Source organism: Pygoscelis adeliae, unplaced genomic scaffold (genome assembly GCF_000699105.1).
Source record: "Pygoscelis adeliae isolate BGI_AS28 unplaced genomic scaffold, ASM69910v1 Scaffold66, whole genome shotgun sequence".
Lineage (NCBI taxonomy): Eukaryota > Metazoa > Chordata > Aves > Sphenisciformes > Spheniscidae > Pygoscelis > Pygoscelis adeliae.
The window spans coordinates 2,898,156-2,904,244 of NW_008825167.1; the positions used below are offsets into that span (position 1 = coordinate 2,898,156).

Below are 6,089 nucleotides of genomic sequence, written 5' to 3' on the forward strand. Positions count from 1 at the left end.
GCCGTCGTCTTCATTTCCACCCCGCAGCAGAAAAAATAAAGGGGTAGAGAACCCCGAGGTGGATGGTCGAAGCAGCGGTTTCCTCGGCGGTATTTTAGCACCGGGAAGAAGCGTGAATCAGCCTGGGCGTGTTGCAGCCATGGCTTTTGGCGCATCAGGGATTGTGTAACCAGTAGCAAAAACCCCTCTTCTAGCCGTGTGGGATGATTGCAGGCTCACAGAGCACGCTCCTACCTATAACGTGCAGCCTTTAAGAAGAAGGTACTCGGGAGAAACTACTACAGAACGTATATGTAAATGTAAGAAGATCCATTAGGGTGCCTGATGATGGAAGAGGAGTCTGAAAAGTGTGTCATGAGACAGATGATGCTAAACATAATCTGGCACGCAATGGCAATATTTTGAGACTGAGACTATTTTTGCAGCTACCGGTTGCAATGCTCAGAGCCATTTTATGTTTAATGAGCACCCTTTCAATGAGGCGTTTCTCATCTGTGCTGCTCATCTGGGAGAAGTCATGAAATCCGGCTGAAAGCTTTGTTGATGAACAGAATTACATGTGCTTTTCGTGGGTCTCTTTTTGAGATGTGCAGAAGAATCCAAGGCTGTAGCAAGCATCAAAACTACAGAAACGGTGAACAAAAATAAATGGCTAATGCTGCTGTTACAGTGAATATGTACTCGATCAGGGATAAAATTGTGTAATCCTGCCTGTCTGCCCTGTTGGCCAATACTTGAGGTTATGGGCATGTATCTAAATCTCAGCAGTCTATTTGGGAATGAAAGAACGTGAATTCAAAGGAAAAGGCTTTTTCTTAAAGTGCCCTGTTACTAAACTGAAGAGGGTTTGTTACCTCTGCTGATCATGACCGCAGCAAGACTGAATAAGGACAGATGAATTCTTTTACATACCTTAGGCAGGAACATTTTTATGTTCCTTTTTTGTTTGTTTGTTTTTTGGTTTTTTACGTTCCTTAGGTAGTTCCTTAGTCTATATAGGCTGCATCCAGTACTTGGAAGCTGATAGGCAGACGGCATGGTTCATAGAAAACCTTAGGCTCTGAGGAAGAGCTCAGCCACGTACCTCCTTCAGTTAGGTACCACGCCCTGTGTTACTCACTTGTACTAAACATCGCTAAGCTGTACCTCTCTGTTTTGTTACAGCTTTTTAAATCGTCCCTTCCCATATGAAGTTCAGATTCCGTCATTCTGTTTTGTGATTGTATTTTAGCAGCACTTTACATCAATTTCAATAATGGTTTTTATAGCACCTCTTCGCCAGATGTCATCTGGGAGTGTTCCTGGCTCTTCTGGAGGGAACATGATTTACTATCTCCTTGCTGGTGTTGCTGCTTTTGGTGGTTTATTTTATGTAAGTGTTTGGGAATGGAGCTGTTTGTGCTTTCTGAGTTGGCATGGTGTAAGGTGTGTTCTGGGTTAAAGAATATGGTCAAGACGCAAACCATCAAAAGAATGCGGATGTCGTAGCATATAACTAAATACCGTCTAACTTAAAAATCAGTTCAAGAGAACTAGTGAAACTGAATGCCTGTTGCTTGCCTGTTTTACTGTTACTGTGATATCTCGTGCTGTTTTCATTCTTAGTGGAAAACATATTTAAAACTATGTGAAATGAATGTGTCCAAAGATGGAGTGAGGCACCTGCCTCTAACCCCTTGCCTCTTGTCCACCACAAACATTTAGAATATCTCAAAGCAGGCAAGACAGAGGTGAAGTAAGCTGTCTGAAGCCGCAAGGGGAAGATTATGAACCTTGTTAATTGGGGCACAAAGAAAGATAAGAATATTAGTTACTTAGAAAAAGCATGTTGAAGTTTTGTAAACATCTACTTTTGTCAAGTTTTTCAGTAATCATTCTCTTCCCTGCATCTAAATATATCAGACTCTGTGCTTCATGTCCCTAAAGCCTCCAGTTGATAGCTTCCTTCCACCCCCCCAAGATTTGAGCTAGTGAGATAGTGATTAGCACATCCCAGAGAGGTACATGTTTCCCTCTCCCACAAAATAATCCTCCTGAACGGTAAGTAACTTCTACTTGTTCAAAATATCAAACTTGTGTGATTGCATATCTGCAGGAATAACAAATTCTCTTGCTGTCACCTTTTGACCGTAGTTTTTTAAAAAAACCAATCTGACTGCAATTGTCTTTTAAAATACTGTGTTCAATTCCTGAAATACTGCAGCACTTCAAGAGCTGCATGGTATATTGTATTTGCTTTCTAACAATGGAGAAATATGAAATGTGTAAATATATTAGTATAGCAAAATAGATTTATTTTTTTTTAACCTTGCTTAGTATAATTTGATATGCCTTTTAAGATGAGCAGTAGCATTTGCTTAAAAACCCTTTTCTCCCTCTCCCCTCTTTTTGTTTGGTAACTTTGTAGGGACGTAGCAATAAGTTTAGGTATAATTTCCTTTCAGGCCTACAGAGTAGTCAGTTCATCCCGCAGCAAGTATATTGAACATATGAATATTCTTCATGAGAGAGCTGAGGGGCGGAAAAACAAACCTTGGTCAAGCAAGGGTGAGTTGAGCTCTTCTCTCTTGTTCCCTGGGTACACGAGGATCTGGAACAGATGCCTAGATTGTCTAATCAGGCCTTAACCCTGTCCAAGTCCTTGTCTGAGCTCTGTGAATGGGAGTAAAGACGAAGATGGTTGCAAAGTGTTCTGCTACAAAGCTACTTCTGCACAAATTTGGGGAATGGACTTAATGTTTAGGCAGTGAATCTGGTCTGTGATCAACCTCCAGGAGTCTCTTTGGATGGAAAGAGTTGATGTGTGAACTGTTAATTGTATATTGGGTATGTGCAGTTGATTTACTGGAAGCGTAATGAAACTTGACTAAATACATAATGCTGTTGAAATCAATTTTGTTCTTTTGTTTGTTGGGGGTAAGGAGATAATATCTTTTTCTCAGTCAACAGTTTGGCTCCAGGCCACGTGCCATCAGGGAACACAGTTCAATAGGAAAAAAACTAATTTTTTTAAAAATACTGTAAATTTGACCTGTTTCTTATCCCACAACTTTGTTTTTGTCCTTTTTAATTTAGGATTAAATGAAAAGCAGACACCATCTAAATGTATGGCAAATCCTTACTTAGCTCTTCATGCTTAAATAATTAGACCATGTTAGTTCAAATACTTGTAATGGAATGTTGTCTCTGTCCACATCAATTAGTGTTACGGCAGCATTAATATAAAAGATAGAACTTTGGCAAGCATGGCCTTGCTAGGAAAAGCAATTAGAAAAAATGACTTCTTAAGGATCTTTATATTTTTATTTAGTTGCTATTTAAAAAATAAATAGATTAATGAAGCCATAGCACTTGTAGCTCTTCTTTATTTTTTCTGATGCTGACATCTAGAGAATTGATTTAATATATTTGCATGCACACAAAGAATAGATTTGAATCAAGTATGCTGAGTTTAAATTTTGTTTTCAATATGAGAACATGCTTTCAGTTGTCTGCCTTTAAAATTATTTCTTTTGAAGTTGTTAGTCTTGAAGTTCCACAACACATCCTTTAGTTTCAGAACTTCAAAATTGCAGATTTTAATGGCAAAACACCTTAATTTCCTTTCTCTTAAGCAGCTGGAAGCAATACAGTTTTTAAACTTAATTCTTTAAATGCTGAGAATTTGGCTACAATTTTAATGCAATCCTTCCTTGTCCCTGAAATAAAAAAATCTAACCAGGACCAAAGTAGATACTTTCTCCTAGTAACCTAGTCTTCAGGGAAGAAATGAGGGTTACACTCATTACATTCTGACTGACATAGTCAGAAGAACATGGTAGATGTGAAAGCATTAAGCAAACCTTCCAGGGCACTCAAAATGATGTCAGTATATGCCCTCTTTTCTCTTAAGGTTCATTTCTGCAAGGTACTGAGTTTTAACCCTAGTCTACCAAAATGTTTGAGTGGGATACCCGCAGCGTCAGTGGTGCTGTTGACCCACTGAAGGCTATACCTGTGTTGCCCGAGACGGGTAAGAGTACTCATTGCTCTGTAACTTTCTTGATTCTGACTTCGGGTACTCTCCAGACATCCCATAATCTGATGCCTTGCGCTGCTTAGTAACTTACACACATGTCACGACCAACGGCAGATCATTGCCGCCTCACTTATTATTGACAGTAAGAAGTCCAAAACGTTTCTAAGGCCGTACAGTGAACACAGTTGAAACTTGTTTCCTATATTATTTTCGATATTGGACTTCTGAATAAATGCTCAACCCAGAGTTTTTAATTGGACTTCTGAGTAGCTAATTCCAATTCACAATACAAAACTACTGTTGAATCAGCTCTTTTTTAAATCCTTCTTCATTCCCAACTGTATCTTCCCAAAAGAGGTTTCTGTTCTTACTTTTCCTATAGAATCCTCTGTGTGCTTTCTCAAAAGAATTAATGTCTCTCTTCCTCCCCTTTTTTTCCTGTTCCCTGCATAGTCATATTTTTGTGTGTATCTTGTCACAGAGTGTTGCCATAGTATTGCTTTTCCCAGAAGTGCCACTGCAGCTTCTTTCCCCACGCGTTCTTTAGATTCAGTTAGTCCTTACACTTTTTCACGGTAAGCATTGCTGTTAAGAGAGATTAAAAATTCTGTTCTCACCGTAATCTCATATTTTTTAGGGTCACCTAAAATCAGGCTTAAAATAAGCTATAAAACAGTGCTGGTAACAATATGAAGTGGTGGATAGAAAAGCTGCGTGCCAAACAGCACATTCATGGCACATTTGCTACGTGTCCTGTGGCAAGAGAAGAGCTTTCTAGCTAGAAGAACTTAATGCTAGGGAGCAGCTGATCAGAGAGAGACTCTTCTGATAAGAATGATTCTCGTGGTTTCTCATCCCGAGGAAAATTCTCCCCTTGTGCCCAAACCCCAAATACCTATTATAAAGAACTACATGTAGCAAACAAGGCTGTCAAAACAAGAGAAGCAATCAAATGCTATTCTAGGCTTGTTTGTTTATTAGTGGGTTGAAATTATATTTAATGGTATTTTAATTAATTATATTAGACATTTAAAAAAAGATCTAACAGCAAATTTTTTGCAGCTCTTCTTAACTGAAAGCTGCTCTCAAATGGAGGGAGGCATTTAAAAGATCCCCTGGCAGAAGCCTGACTCGAAGTAGCAGTAGGAAATCTGGGACAGCATTTGAACTGTAAAATGATGTTTGCCTTGCAGAACATTCTACTTGCTTATTTAGAAAATACTGAGTTTTGCCTTCCATTTGCATGTGTCTCCTTTAAACTTGTTCCTGATTTCCTTCTTTTTTGGCAATGACTTTTCTTTTTAACTTGGTTCGAGCTGATTCAATCTTTCTAATCTATACTCTGCTTTTACACTTTCCAGACTAAAATACAAGGGAAATCTCTTTCCAAACCCGAGGAAGTTAAATACAAACAAAGGACAGTCGTTCACCATTGCGTACCTTGCAGCCTACCTTGGGATGACTTTATACCTTCTATTGTAAAACTCCATACTTGTGAGACTTTAAAAGAACTACCTATGTTTGCAAGGCCAAACCATATTGAGCTTATTACTGAATCTGCTTTGTAGAAGGTGGTTCTGAGATTGAGAAGCTGGCTGTTCTGAATGAATGCACTCTATATTTGACTGTCCAATAAAGTGTACTGAATGCTGAGCTTGGCTGTTAGTCTGTTCTTTGTGTAATCAATGTAGGTTTTTTTGAAATATAGCATTCTCTTAAAGGGACATGATCAGGTTGCATAATACAAAGCTTTGATTTTTACTGAGCAATGAATAGACTTGTGTTTAAACCCGAACACAAAAAGATAGGCTTGCACTAGCATAAGAAAACCAAGAATTAAAATTTATCTGTTTAGTTTTTAAACAGATATAAAAGAATAAAATGAATTCTGACTATGTCTCTTTAAGCTCTTTCCTTTCCTTTCTATTCTCACTTAGTTTACACTGTACTACAAACTTTATTTCCAGTTCTATTTTTTCACGTGGTGAGTTGGTTCTAGTGGTAAACTTGCAATGAACACTTGGTATGTAACTGTCTGTTGTTAACTTGATCTTAGTGCATGTTTGCATGG

The 6,089-nt window shown here is 38.4% G+C and overlaps 1 long non-coding RNA gene across 1 annotated transcript; it reads left to right on the forward strand.

Moving 5' to 3' along the window:
* Window positions 1–1,199: 1,199 nt before the first annotated feature.
* LOC103920903 lies at window positions 1,200–5,671 on the forward strand. Its single transcript, XR_663829.1, has 3 exons — window positions 1,200–1,372; window positions 2,445–2,547; window positions 5,380–5,671. It is a non-coding gene; the product is annotated as an uncharacterized LOC103920903 (long non-coding RNA).
* Window positions 5,672–6,089: the final 418 nt, after the last annotated feature.